At 35.3% G+C, this 16,149-nt stretch overlaps 1 protein-coding gene across 6 annotated transcripts in view; it reads right to left on the bottom strand.

Moving 5' to 3' along the window:
- Window positions 1–16,149, bottom strand: part of RABGAP1L (RAB GTPase activating protein 1 like) — a 737,000-nt gene that overhangs the window by 503,167 nt on the left and 217,684 nt on the right. The window lies entirely within an intron of this gene.

Here is a 16,149-nt window from a genome sequence, read left to right as displayed (position 1 = left end):
GTAAAATAGTCTGAGGCAGCTGATGAGCAGTTTCCTTTTAATTAGAGTCGTTTCCTGATTAATTAGTCCCAGAGCACTTAATGCAAGACTACACTGTGCCACAGGGACAAATAGTGATTCTCCTCATAGTACTAAGTACCATCGTTTCCCAAGGATCAAGCTCAATCTATTTTCTGTTCAAATCGGAAAGGGTCGATTCAAATCGGAAAGTAAAAATAAGTTGGAAAAACTGTAGGTCAATACCAAGAGATGTATCACCAACCCCAGCAGGGAAAAGGAGTATGTAGATTATCTAGGGGAATTCCTTCAGTTCTTCATTTTAGTTCTCTTACAGTTTTCTTACTCAGAAAATCTTGATTTTAAATCAAATGTAATAAAGATCAATTTTCCTTTGGACTGCATGATCAGCTCTATAGGACTAAATGAGAACGAAATTTTGTAAACATTCCTAAATTATCCCTGCACAGATGTGAGCTTTGAAACTCTTAAAAGATCTGAAGTCCCTAGAAAGTAAAATAGGAAAGCTACAGAGATTTCAGTTAAATAATCTGCATGAAGTACCAATCCAGAGTACCTATCCAGAGTATCTATGTACCAAATAAACAAGATGGGTAGAAAAATTACGATAAGCTTTCCTTTTTTATTTTAAGTTTTCAACTAAAAGTTGCCATTATACTTTTTCAAACAAGAACTGAAGTTTTAAAGAGTTAAATGGAATTACTTCTTTTCATATCACTTTTGCAAGTATCAAGGTAAAAGCTTCATAATCCTGTCTTCAGAAAATTAGTCATCTATTAAAAGATTATGTAGCTTTCATAAACATGTCAGAGATCAGCTCTTAAGGGATAGAAGTGATTGAATTATTCTGACAGTAGTAAGAAGAAAAGCTCTCAAATATGCATACCCATAATATTCCAACCCAGCAATAAAAAAGTTTTCAGCAACTTTTATATACTCTATTCATCATTCATTAGGAACAGAAGTGTTTGTAATAAAAAAAAGAAAAAGTAGAGCTTATTGTATTCTTAATAGAAGCATTACTGGTAAAATTGTCAATCTAGAAAAAGTAAAGATTTAAGAGAGAGACAAAAACAACGAGAATCATAATAAATTGTTATGGTGTAATTATTCTTAAATACAATGTATTGAATTAATTACAATACTTATTTTGAAAAAGTCTATGGAATGAATATATTAATTAAATCAAAAGCCAGTTCATGGAATAAATCTTTAAAATCTGAAAATACTCTGCAGTATCAATAATATCCTCAACATGGAATTTATCTAGTATCTTCTTGAAGAAGCTCAAGAAATTTCTCAAAGAAGCTGAATTTTTCCAAGGCCTACAATAATCTTTAATTTACTCACTGGTCCTTTGGCTTTTCTATTTGTTTATTTTTTTTCTACTGACAGGAAAAGGAAGTAGAAACCAGGATATGAGTTTGCAATAGGAGATGCACAGTGTGTCATAATTGGGGGCCTTTTTGTGTGCATATTAAAATTACATATCTACTCTATAAGCTTAAAAGAGGTAATTATTTATCTTATAATGAAAATACTAAATAAATCAAGAATACAACTTTTCAATGACTAGCCTTGCATCTGGTCCCTAAGAGCTACTCATCAAATGTGATGAAAAAATGAGACTTCAGTTAATCAGCTCTGGTCTATAATTTGAAGTGTTCTAATAAACAAAACAAAACAACAAAAAACAAAAACCAACATGCTTAACTTCTAATATAATTCTCCAATTATTATACTATAACCAACCTAACCCCTCCTACTTTTTTAAATCATGGAGCACTGACCTATAGATTTTAATTCATGTAGTCATTCAACAAATATTTATATTCAAGGCTGATGCCAGGCTCTGAGAATACAAAGTATATTTTTTTAAAAAGATTTTATTTATTTATCCATGAGAGACACAGAGAGATAGAGAGGCAGAAACATAGGCAGAGGGAGAAGCAGGATCCATGCAGGGAGCCAGATGCAGGACTCCATTCCAGGACTCCAGGATCACGCCCTGAGCCAAAGGCAGACGCCTAACCGCTGAGCCACCCAAGTGTCCCTACAAAGTACATTTTGTTTGGAGAAACAAAATGACAGTTTCTCTATGATGAGACAGTCTACTGTCTTGTCAGTTTAAAAATCAACTAAAAGCCATGCAACTAACAAGCAGCCTAATCTGAGAAATTCACAGGAAAATGAAATCCAGCAAATATAAAATACCAAATAATGAAAATCACTTTTTAGAACTACATTACAGACAGTTAAGAAAAGGAGGCTGATAATAGAGAATGGAAGAAATGATGGAAAGACAAACAAATATAAACTGTAATGAGATAGAAAAAGATAAAGATATTGAGAAAGATTCATTACGTAATCAAACAGTAACCTATAAAATGGTACTGTTGTTACCAAAATACAAGAAATGTGTAATGTGGGGGACTGAGGGTGGGTTTTTGGTACCTGACTCATATCTGTTGTCTCATACTTTTTTTTTAACCTTGGCACCAATTAATGGTAAATAGATGAAAACAAATCTGAATGAAAAAGTAAATCAATACAAAAACCCTGGGGAAAACTCATCATACCACATTACCCAATATAACTATACTGTAGAAACATGTACAGATTAGATTAACAAGGTTATTATGGGAAAAAAAAGTTATGAAATTGGGATCCAGGAGTCATGGTATAATCTAAGACTCTTGAAAATTTGCATGATTTAGGAGAAATATCACTGTTTTCCTCTTATCCTTCATTCTAAAGCTATTAATACATATTTTATGTCACTAAATGATCTATGCTCAATAATCCAAACACTTCCCTTCAAACAGTGTACTCCTTCGCTAACTCCATGACATGAAAATAAAGGTAACATTAGAAAATTACCTATTCTTGGGCAGCCCGGGTGGCTCAGTGGTTTAGCGCCACCTTCAGCCCAGGGCATGATCCTGGAGACCTGGGATATAGTCCCAGGTCCCTGCGTGGAGCCTGCTTCTCTCTGCCTGTGTCTCTGCCTCTCTTTCTCTCTCTCTCTCTCTCTCCTCTCTGTGTTTCTCATGAATAAATAAATAAAATCTTTAAAAAATAATAAAAAAGAAAAGAAAATTACCTGTTCCTTAATTTACCTGGAAACTATTTACTATGTTTAAAGGATAAGAAAAACAATATCTGTTACTAGAAACAGAACACTATCACTTAAGTACATGAAAAGAAGTACATGAAAATTTAAAAACTTTTACAGAAAAATGTCAATGCTGGGGGGAAAGACTCTCAGTGCATCTCAGATTCACATTTAATTGTAGTTTTGATACATGCAGAAGTGAATATAGATATCAGAAAATGAAAGACCTCAGAGGATGAAAAAAATGATAAAAGTGATGCTGTGAAAAAGTAATAATAAGCAAGGTATAATTATGTACTAAGAAATCACTGCCTTTTTATGTAAGAAAAGAGAAAATGTACATTTTCTTAAAGCATTTTTTAAAGTTTTTTTTTTTTTTAAGATTTTATTCATGAGAGACACACAGAAAGGCAGAGACATAGGCAGAGGGAGAAGCAGGTTCCCCGTGGGGAGCCCAACACAGGGCTAGATCCCAGGACCCCAGGATGACCACCAGAGCCAAAGGCAGGCAGACAGACACTCAACCACTGAGCCACTCAGGCATCCCAAGAATCTTTCTCAATAATTCTTTTTTTTTTCTTTTTCAATAATTCTTGATTTCCTTTCATAAAGACCTACTGGTAACTACATGCTCAAGACATTACAATACAGTGAATACCCTTTATTCTGCTTGCCCACCTTATTTTGGGGGGTTAGTATATGTTAAAGAATTACACATTTTCTGGAAAAATTTTTGTGAATGTCATGGCTATATCAGTAATGTACCATTCAGTACAAAAGTCTGTGGCTTTTATACATACCAATGATACAGACCCCGCTAGAATAACCCCATTCTATCAAAAAAGCTCATTTCCTACAACTAGACAAGGTGATGACAGAGAACAGAGCAGCCGTGTAATTAAGCAGTGCCCTGCCTCTTGATGAAATCTAGTGTTAAGTGTTATCTGACTAACCTACAGCACTGAATTTTTAAAAAATAAACGAAGTAAAGAAAAAGCAAACAACTACCTGGCTAAATAATGTACAGAGTTTCATTTAGTTGTGAGACCTTATCAAATGAAAGAAATCTGTAACTGATACCATAACTTGACTTAATTATTCTTTAAATGTTGTTCAATCATAATAAAAATACCAATTTAAACATTTCCTATTGAGAATGTCCAGTAATTATAGTACGTTCCACCAAAATACAATAAAACATTTTCTTTACCTACATGTTTTATTTAAAATAATCAGTTACAATAATACACTGGAGAATAAAGAGAAGACAGGCTTTATTCCAAGCAGTACCAATAACCTGACAAGAATAAAGACAGTGAAACCTTACGTGCCCATATAATGCTCAAGAAAGCAGAGAATTTGCAGAATCTTAAAACAGGCCAGTCTCATGGCTGTTTTTTATTTATATTCCAAAAGAGATTTTGACAGCAACTACCAAAGTAATATTTGCAACTACTGCCCTTTTGGCTCTCTGATAGAAGTTTGAGCACACGCTGTCTGTAGTTTATAAAATTGAACTTCTACTTTTCAAGCTTACACTGTTTTATATCTATCTGATACAGAGCATTTTTTCATTGCATGGACTCTAAAAATTAATATGCATTACCATCTTAGCACAGTACCAGCATAGAATAAGAACTCAAATATCTATAATGTTACTTGTTAAAATTCTATTACATCAACCCTAGGTAACCAATTAAATATTCTTGTGATATATCATTTTGATATGACATATTTTCTTAAGTTTTCACTTCACATATTTATTCTAACAAGAATAAACTTGTATTACATTCTTCCAATTTAACAAGGGGACAAGCATTGACCCATGAACAGTGGATGCAATCAGCCAATGGGGTGGGGAGTGATGAAAAGCAGCAGCACACTGATTTCACTTGTGAAGTCTCCTTGCACAATCTAAGCTAAGTCACTAACTGGCAGCTGAATCACTACATTAGCCAACTCTACTGCACTCTCTTCTATCCTGCTCAGGCTATCTTCAGACATCTTCTTCCTTGTGAACTTTTCCCTCGCCTACCTGAGCTGCGACCATCTCTTTTGTATTCCATATACCTGATTAAGATACCTATTATAATCTGTATCATAATATACTCAATCTATCTGTGCACAGACCTATCTTAACCTAGGCTACACTCATCAAGGGTATGAACGCATTTCATCTACATAGCCCTAGAAACCACAGAAAGCCTGGCCTGTAAAAGCTGCCCAATAAAGAGTTACTGGATGAATAAAATCATAATCCCTAGAAAGTCAAGTTTTAGGATTCAAATATTCCATGACATTCACCAACCAGAAAAAAACATGAAAGACAAGTCCACTTCATATTTCTAAAAAGGTTCCTTCTCAGTTTCGTCAGCTGTTATTCACATCACATGCTCTTGTGAAAATTATGTGGCTGGAAGTACTCTAACACACGTATTAACAAAGAAATATGGGATGTCTGAATGGCTCAGCAGTTGAGCGTCTACCTTTGGCTCAGGTTGTGATTTCGGTGTTCTGGGATCGAGTTCCACATCGGGCTCCCCACAGGGAGCCTGCTTCTCCCTCTGCCTATGTCTCTGCCTCTGTGTGTCTCTCTCTCATGAATAAATAATGAAAACTTTTTTTAAAAAGTATAAATATAGGGACACCTGGGTGGCTCAGCGGTTAGGCATCTGCCTTCAGCTCAGAGCATGATCCTGGAGTCCTGGGATGGAGTCCCATGTCGGGCTCCCTGCATGGAGACTGCTTTTCTCTCTGCCTGTGTCTCTGCTTCTCTCTCTCTCTCTCTCTCTCTCTGTGTCTCATTAATAAATAAATAAAATATTTTTAAAAAATAATGAAAAAGATAAAGTAGAAATATAAACTGACACCAATATCCTTACTACTGCTATCATGTTCATGATGTAATATCATATTGGTAAAAATAGTGCTTATCTTGAATATTTACTATATGCCAAGCACATTATCATCATATTTAATTCCTATAACAATTCCAGTAGGTATTACCATTATCCTTGCTTTATAAATGATGAAACTGAGGCTTAGAAAGTTGGAATAACTTTTCAAGATCATATATTAATATGTGGAAGGGGTGAGACTCAAATCTAGATCAATCTAGTATATACAGCATATATGTTTATTGATATAAGAAAAGATTCATTTGGAAAAACCAAGAATTCAAGTGGTGGGTAGAAATGGCTTGTGATGATGTTATTTCTGAAAGCTAATCAATTAAAAAACTTGTTTTGATTTTAACAGTGTAAAATATGAATGTTATAAATTAGATCACTTCTACAAAAGAGCACAGAACCATGATCCAATATTTACCATAATAATCAGCAGATTTTATGGATCAATTATACCAGACATGTCATGTAATTACTGAAATTACACATACAGGGGTGCCTGGTTAGGCATCTGACTCTTGGTTTCAGCTCAGGTCATGATCTCAGGGTTGTGAGACAGAGCCCTGCATTGGGTTCCACGCTCAGCATGAAGTATGCTTAAGATTCTTTCTTCCTCTCTTTCCCTCTCTGCCCCTCCCCCAGATGATCTAAAACAAACAAATTAATTAATTAAGAAAGTAACCATACAGTTCTGTAAAACAACATAAAATTCAAGTTGCCCCCAAACACACCAAACTTCCCCCATGTCAAATGGTTGCTAATATGTGAAAGTGTAATCATTACTGAATGGCTCCTAGAGCCAGATACTAAGATTGAATCCTCAGTTCAGGTACTCTAAATTCTGTCTGACATCCCATAGGGGAAATAGGGTCACAATCCTCTACTGTCTTTTCAGATCACCTCAAAATTATGAAGAATGCTAATTTCATAGGAATAACAAGAAATAACAACTGCAAGCAATAAAGAATTTAAGATTTCAGGAATATGTGGTACAAGTCTGCCACCGATCCCAAAACAGTGCTGTTGCCCTCAGCCTTTAGTAGAAGTCATGCAGCAGCAGACAATGGCTGAAACCTTAGGCCACCTTAGGTCAGTCTGTGTAGCGGCGCCTGGGTGGCTGAGTCAGTTGAGCAACTGACTTTGTTCGGCTCAGATCATAACCTCAGAGTTCTGGGATCGTCTGCACTGGGCTACAAGTTGAGCAGGGAGTCTGCTTCTCTGTCTCCCTCTCCTTCATCTCTCTCACTCCACTAGTGTTCTCTCTCTCTTAAATAAGTAAATAATTTTTTTAAAAAAGGATAGACTATGTAACATCTTAGAAGTTAGATGTTTTAGAACTGTTCTAGCACTGATTCTATAAAGTACTGCTTAGATGTTTTCTACCACTTGTAGGGTTTATACATGTTTCCCGATATAAACTGAGTAATAAATAAACCAAATTATAAATTTCATTTCCACACAATGAACAGTATAAAGCAAAGAAAAGGGATAGTACTGCTTTTATTTCTTTAGCCTTTTACTGTCTTATTATCTTTGTTTCTTTAGCCTTTATTATCTTTATTAACAATGAGAAAAATACAGAGGTTTTTCCTTCCAAAGGATCTTTAAAAGACAAAATGTAGGAATGCCCTATCCCTTTCATTTCTCTTTTAAAGAGTTTTCTACTTTATGGGATCAAAAATTGATTCTGCTATTTAGTGATTACATCTCTTTTTCCTCAAGGTAAAAATGAGAATTACAACACTTAAGTGGTCAGGCTGACATGGAAGAACATAAGACAGCACTAGACATAATGCCCATAACTCCATAATACCCATGCACTCCAGTAATTCCCTCAGCAAGTGTTTTCTACCATTAGCTAGAGAGAAGTCCTAGTGTTGAATGCTAAGATTACAGCAGTAAGCAATATCCAGACACAATCCTTGCTGAGAATTTATAGTTTAGATCTCCCTTGAGTCACACTGCACTTTCCACAACCTAACCATGGCAGGACCTTTGACAACTCTGTGTCTTTATCCTTGGCACTGCCTTAGCCTAAATATATCCTCCTATTTGTTGCTCCTAGACAAAGTTGGCTGCTCCACTCTGCTCCCTTAATTCTTCGCTCATAATTTATCACGGCACTTACCATGTTATCATCGTATCTCTACTTTCTTGACTGCCTCCCCCCATTGGACTGTTAACTCCTACAAGGCTAGGTATAAGTGTTACTCTCTTTACACCTCTAAATACCTAACATAGTGTCACACATAAAAGACATCTTAATGTTTGATCATTAAAGAATGAATTAGTTACACAAATAGATAACAGAGTATTACACATGTTGTTTTCCTTTTTTCTCTTCTTTTCTCAGTTGGATGTCCTGAAACCTACACAGACCTCAAGAACCCATAGTAATCTCCATTTTTCCCATAGTACTTTTCTGTGCCACTGATTTAAGCATACACTGCTTTATAATTTTCCTCATTCCCTAATGTTTACCATGTATGTATTAGGTATGCTCTGAGTGCTTTATGTGAATTATCTAACTGAATCCTCCCAACAATTCCATAAGATACAGATTAAGACCATTATACAAATGAGGGAATCGAGAGTGAAGATAGTTGAGGAACTTGTCCAAGGTTACAAACTAGTAGGCAGCAGAACTTGAAATCTGAACCCAAGGTCTCCCTCCACAGTGAGAACCAACATTTCCTCCAAAGGAGGAGCTACCACTTTTACAAAGACAAGTTGTATCTGAAAACTCCTTTTGATGCTAGCAGTGGAGTCAACATAACTCTCCATAATTTAGATCTAACACCTCTATTGACTGGTCCTGCTTGTCTCTGGCATCAGATTATGGTTATCAGTTAGTCTGCAACCTTTGTCCTGGTTCATCTTCTGTTGAATCTAGTCTAAAGCTTTTCATCCTTTTAGAATTTTTGGTCCCATTACATTTCCTACCAGTCAAAAAGATTTATAAAGCTTTATTTTCTGTAAATTACATTATAAAAACAAGAGCAGAGAGTATGATTATTCCACACTGTACTCCCAACCTCTTCTCTATTCAATATTACTCTCTAGCCTTGAGCTACAAGATTCAGGGTGATTCAATCTACACACCCCACTGCCATTGCAAAACTATGCCAGTAATTCCTAGTGATTCCTACCCTACTCTCTGGAGAAAACAATGGAAGCTAGTATACCAAGACCTGATGCTCAAATTAACCCAATGCTTACAGCTGTCTCCAACTAGATAAGACTCCTAGGAAAAAGATGCTGCTGCATACTTAACTTTACACACGCCTTAACACAATGTAAGGCTTATAGTTTAGGGGAAGAAAAAATATATATATATAACTATGGCAGGCAGGTGAGAAACCTGAATTCTGAAAATTATAAAACACCAATGAAAGAAATTCAAGATGAGGCAAAAAAAAGAAAAAGACATTCCATATTTCCGGGTTAGAAGAACAAATACCGTTAAAACGTCTACTCTACCCAAAGTCAGCTACACATTTAATGCAATCCCTATCAAAATACCAATAGCATTTTTCACAGAACTGAAACAAACAATCCTAAAATTTGTATGGAACCATAGTACACCTCAAATTGCCAAAGGAATCTTAAAAAAGAAAACAAAACTGGAGGTATCACAGTTCCAGATTTCAAGTAATATTACAAAGGAGTAGTAATTAAAACAGTATGGTATGACATAAAAATAGACACAGATCAGTGGGATAGAAAAGAAAACCCAGAGGTGGGATGCCTGGGTGGTTTAGCAGTTTAGCGTCTACCTTTGGCTCAGAGCATGATCCCAGAGTTCTGGGATTGAGTCTGCATCGGGCTCCCTGCGAGGAGCCTGCTTCTCCCTCTGCTTATGTCTCTGCCTTCTCTCTGTGTCTCTCATGAATAAATAAATAAAATCTTAAAAAAAAAATTAACGAAAAAGAAAGAAAACCCAGAAGTAAATGCACAAGTATATGGTAAATAAGGAGGAATAAATACACAATGGGAAAAAAGATGGTCTCTTCAACAAATGGTATAGGGAAAACTGGACAGCAACATGAAAAAGAATGAAACTGAACCATTTTCTTTCACAAAATAAGCACAATATACAAAAGTAAACTCGAAATGGACTAAAGACCTAAATGTGACACCTGAAACCATAAAAATCTTTGAAGAGAACACAGGCAGTAATTTCTCTGACATTGAACATAGCAACATTTTTCTAGATATGTTTCCTGAAGCAAGGAAAATAAAAACAAAAATACCATATTGAGACTATATCAAAATAAAAAGCTTCTGCAAGGTCAAGGAACAATCAACGAAACTGAAAGGCAATCTACAGAATGAGAGAAGAGATTTGCAAATGACATATCCAATAAAGGGTTACTATCCAAAATGTATAAAGAAATGATATAAGTCAACACCTAAAAAATAAATAATCCAATTAAAAATGAGAAGACATGAATAGACATTTCTCCAAAGGAATACATACAGACAGCCGGTAGACACATGAAAAGATGATCAACATCACTTATCATCAGGGAAATGCAAAACAAAACTACAATGAGGTAGCACCTCACACCTGTCAGAAAAGCTAAAATCAATAACACAAGAAACAAAAGATGTTGTTGAGGATGTGGAGAAAAAGAAACTCTCTTGCACTGTTGGTGGGAATGCATACTGGTGTGGCCACTGTGTAAAACAGTATGGAGGTTCCTCAGAAAGTTAAAAATAGAACTACTATATGATCCAGGAATCACACTACTGGGTATTTACTCAAAAAATAGAAAAACACTAATTCAAAGGGTTACATGTACCCCCATGTTTACTGCAGCATCATTTACAATAGCTGAACAACAGAAGCAGGCGAAGTGTCCATCAACAGATAAAGAAAGAAGATATGGGGGGGGATATATATTTAGCCATAAAAAAGAATGAAATCTTGCATTTTCAACGACATGGATAGTGTTAGTATAATGCTAAGTGCTGAAACAGATACTATCCAATAAAACCACACTAGGATAGCCTCCTCATCTGAGGCAATGTTTGATGTGGTAGTATAATGGAGTCACAAAATCAAATACATTTGAGGGCCATTCAGGGATTATAATATGTGAAGAACAGAAAATAAATAATGAATAGGAAGTCTATGGTCAAACAGAAAGTACAAGCTTGAATCACATACGTATACTATTCTTTGATGTACTAATGGTTACACAAAGCATGTTATAGCTAGATTCAGTCTGCTGGCTATAAGCCACCATACCTGAAAAGAATGCTTCAGAATGTGATTTGTTGCTTCTAATTCTGGACTATTACACCACTACTAAAGAATAAATGATAAACAGACTACTTTTTCTTTCTTTTCTTTCACTTTCTTTCTTCTTAAAGATTTTATTTTTAAGCAACCTGTATACCCATCATGGGGCTCAAAGTCACAACCCCAAGATCAAGAGTTGCATGCTCCACCAACTAAGCCAGTGAGGCGCCCCAACAGACTACTTTTTCATAAAAGCCAAATCTTAGGTAAGTTTTCTGTAAATACTTCACATTCCTTCCCTACATAATCATAGGTCTTCGGTAGGGTTTTTATAAAGTAACTATTTGTTCAAGATGAACCATTTTGTTAACTGATATGGAATATTGCCATTTCCTTGATAAGACATGAAAAATTAACTAGACCAAAAGAAGACACTACCAACTGCTGACCCATGACCAACAAGTACCAAATACTAGAAGCACTTCTTACTGGGTGTTCATGTTCTTTCTACCAAGCAGCTTGTAAACTTATATGTATTCACCACCAAAGTACATACACACACTCTTGGCTACAGGCACTTGCTATCTAATTTCTGCCCTTAAACATAGAAAGCGGACAAAATTGTTTTTTAAGATACTGACATTCATGTTTTATTATCTTTTATTAGAAGGAAGACAAGGAAACTATACTATTGTACTTCCTCTCACAGAAATGTTATAACTTGAGAGCTTGAATAAAGGAACATTATCAGAGCCACACATTTCTATACTGTTTGTATGAAAATGTTGTTTTTGATAAACTACACAATTTTTAACAATAGAAATTGAAATATCATGTAATCATCAATGTATAAACTGAATGTGAAAATATTTATGATATTTTCTTAAATTCTACATTGTTAGTCAATCTCTAGCAGCAATTTTTAAACATTTGCCATTCTAAAATAAACTATGAAACTTAATTTTTATAATAAATTATTCCATAACAGATCTCAACTTTTGCCTCTATTAACAGGCAACTGTAGCAGAGAAAGGTAGGTGTCTACCCAATATTTACTTTCTCTTTTCATCCTTGTTAATAAGCCCATATTTCAGTGGGTAGAGAAGAGAAGCAATGTGCCCATCTTAAAAATAAAAATATAAAAAATTCCCAACTTTCCAGGAACATACTAGCCACATAACAGAATTCTGGCCAAAAAGATTTAGTAAAAGTTGTTGTTAAAGATTTAAGTGAAAGCCCTTTAAAAGGGCAACAGACAGGGCACCTGGGTGTCTCCATCTGTTGAGCATCTGACTCTTGGTTTCGGCTCAGGTTGTGATCTCATGGGTCTTGATCTCATGGGTCATGACAGCTAGTTCCAGGTCAGGCTCTACACTCAGTGCATTCTTCTTCTCCATTCCCTTCTGCCCCTACGCCTGCTCATGTGCATGTGGTCTCTCTCTAAAATAAATAAATGGATCTTTAAAAAAAAAAAAAAAAGCAACAGAATTGGTACAGATATGCCAAAGAGAGGCCTAGCCTCAGTACAGGCTTATGGGAGACAACCTCTGAACTCCTGGAATGTTCCAAACGACCGGAATGTCTTTTTTTCATTCATGGTGGGCACCTCAACCATATCCGATAGGTTATGCTGAGGAGGCAACTCCTGGTGGGCCTTGACAAGTTTATGTTAAAAAGAAGACTCAGCATGAAGGCTAGCCAAGCCAAAAAAAAAAACCATGTGATTAGAGATGTTGATCCAGATGATATCAGCCCAACTTCAGGGGAGGGGAGAAGAGAGCTACACATTGAGTTCAACCAGATGGGTGATGATTCAATCAATCATGCCAATGTAATGAAACCCCAATACAAATTCTGGAATCCACAGCTTGGTGAGCTTCCTGCGTTGGCGATTTTCTAAGTGTGTACTACTATACATTGATCCAGGAAGGATAATGTGTCCCTGAAGATGGCAAGATTCATATCTAAAACCCTCTCAGTCTCAGATTCTGCCCTATATATCCTTTCCTTTGGTTCTACACACCAAATATATAACATTTCCATTGGTTCTACACACCAAATATATGACATTTTGCTATACTCCTAGAAGGTATCTGCAGGGACCTTCAAGTTTGTAGATAAGCTAGTATGACATAGGAGTGGCTCTGGGGACCCCTAAACTTGCAGGTGGTGTCAGAAGTTCTGTGCAGACTTACAATCTGGAGGACTGATGCCTTAAAGTTCAATTTGACTGTCTCTGTCTTCCTTCTTTTCTGAATGCAACACCAGATGCAGAGCAGCCATCTTGTGCCAACAAGCTGACAAGCATGTGCCAAGTACATCAGACAAGAGTTCAGTCAGGGAAAGAGAACCTGCTCTAAGTATTTCAAAAGAGATTTAACTTAAGAATTTAGGTTCTTAAGCGCTGGAAAAGCTAGAAGAGCAGAGGATGGAGACACGACTGCAAGCTTTTAAGTTTGCCGTAACTATAGTACAGAAAATGAGGGGATTACTCTTGCTCCTCAAGTTAGGAAACTGCAGGAAACAGAAACTACAGAACAAAGGTAGGTGATCCAGAATGGAATGCCTAAAGGCAGATGCAAAGCCTCACAACTGGAAAAGCCCAGGCATCTGTTTACTACTGCTATAAAAAAATAATACGGGTCTTGTCTCCCTCCAGTCTTCACATGCAGAAAGTAAACCACAGCCAAATCCCAAAGTAAAAGAGAGTCTGAAAATATTCTATTCAATGAAAACATTTTTTGTCATTCTGTCTCTTGATCTTAAATTCCTTCCTGCAATTGTATACTCTAAATTACCATGGTGCTTGGTACATATGGGGAGGCTTTTATCATATATATGACATACACTGTACTGTTGGGAGTTCATAAATAACATTGTGAAGACTATTCTTTATTTTTCTCCCAAAGTCTGAAATCCTAAAAGGTATGAATTTTAGAAGCCTCTTAGTAGAGAAAGGGATATAGCAGTAGCTGCTATTCTATAAACAGCCATCAAAAGTATACAGTTTGTTATTTACATAAAAAAATGATCTGACACCCAGAGTTATGGTCTCTGGACACTTTTTCTCAGATACTCCCATTAATAAAAACTTTTCTGGGCATAAACTTCCAATACATGTATATTTATTTTATTAATTTTTCTTATGTAAAAGTGCTACTGTACTAATAGATCCTATAAAGCATAGACATAGGATATAAATAAGATAAAAACAATGAAAAACTTATGCTGCACAAAAATATTCAATATTGAATGAATCATTTAAAAATATTTTATTTTGTGCAATTTTTCTATTGAAATAAACTTCACATAACATAAAATTCACTATTCTAGAGTATACAATTCAGTGTTTTTTAGTATATCCACAATATTATATAATCATCACCACTATGAAATTCCAGAACATTTCCATCACCCCAAAAAGCAACCCTGTATCTGTTAGCAGTCACTCCCAATTCTATCCTCCAGCCATCAGCAGCCATTAATTTACTTTCTGCCTCTATGCATTTGCCTATTCTAAACATTTCATGTAAACAGGATCATATAATATGAGTTATTTTAAATGTTCATTTAGCAGATTATGAAACAATTTGAAACTTATTTCAAAATCAGTTTTCTTGATTCACGGTTTTAATCATTATCAATATCTGAAAAAGACTTACAGAAATCCAGAGACCCAAATAGGGGAGCATCTTTTTTTTTTTTTTTCAGTCCCATCCATCAATCACTTTATTGAAATCTGGTTAAGAAATCATTTTCTCAAATGAAATTTTTTTTCTTAAAAAAAAAAAAGATTTTATTTTTTTAAGTAATCTCTGCACCCAATAAGGGGCTCAAGCTCATAACCCCAAGATCAAGAGTCACATGTTCTACTGAGTCAGCCAAGCACCCATTCAAATGAATTCTTATCAGTAAACCAGAAAGTGTTTTATTTTTATATTTTTAACAATCAGTCCCAAATTTTCTGTAATTACTTGTACAAGTTTTAAACATATTTGAAATTTTGGATTCCAGGTTTTTAAGTTAAGAAGATGCAAGTGTTTTATAATAACACATGTAGCTTTCGGTGTGACAAAATCACGTAGTGATGTTTAAATTACCAAACATTTCAGGTGTCCTTCTCTATAACATGAGTTTACGTCCAGAAGTAGTTGCTTTGCCATCCCTTATCACTACATTAATTCTTACTTGAAGGGACAGACTAGTGTGTTTTGTGGTTTGTTTGTTTAGTATCTTGATATATAACATCCTGTGATAACAATCTCTTTAAATCACTTATATACCCTGTGGTATTAAAGGTAAAACTACACAATTTTTAAACTCATGTAATTGAGTATGCAAATTGCAAGAAAATTCTAATATTATGAAAGTACATACATGAGTAGGAACACCATGGTTATTCTTTCCCAAGGTGTGGCAAGCCCCTTCTTGCCTCAGATCACTCTTGAATCACATGGAACAAGTGGTCATTGGACCCAACAACATACTGAGACCTCAGTACCATGGCACAGCAAATACTAGTATAACTCAATATCCTTTGTGTTGCAATTTTAAAAATACAAGTGGAACTTTAGATATATACACACACATATGTGGATACACACAAGTGGATCACTGCAGAAAACACTAATCATAAAAAATTATAAACTTTTTTTAAAGAAAATCTGAATTTAGCAGTGGGTAAATTTAGGTAATCAGAAAATATTTGTGGAAGGGAAGTAGGCACAGAGAGAAAGAAGAGGAGAAAGAATTAGAGGGGCTAAAGACTCTGAAAAGTTGATAAATCCTGAGGACCAAAGTCTTGGTTATCAAAAAATCTCATTTATGAATAGAGATTTTTAAATCCATGATTTAGAGTATGT

This window comes from Vulpes lagopus, chromosome 1, assembly GCF_018345385.1.
Source record: "Vulpes lagopus strain Blue_001 chromosome 1, ASM1834538v1, whole genome shotgun sequence".
NCBI classification, from domain to species: domain Eukaryota; kingdom Metazoa; phylum Chordata; class Mammalia; order Carnivora; family Canidae; genus Vulpes; species Vulpes lagopus.
The sequence above is the reverse complement of the archived record's forward strand: the minus strand, read 5'-3'. Positions and strand labels throughout refer to the sequence as shown.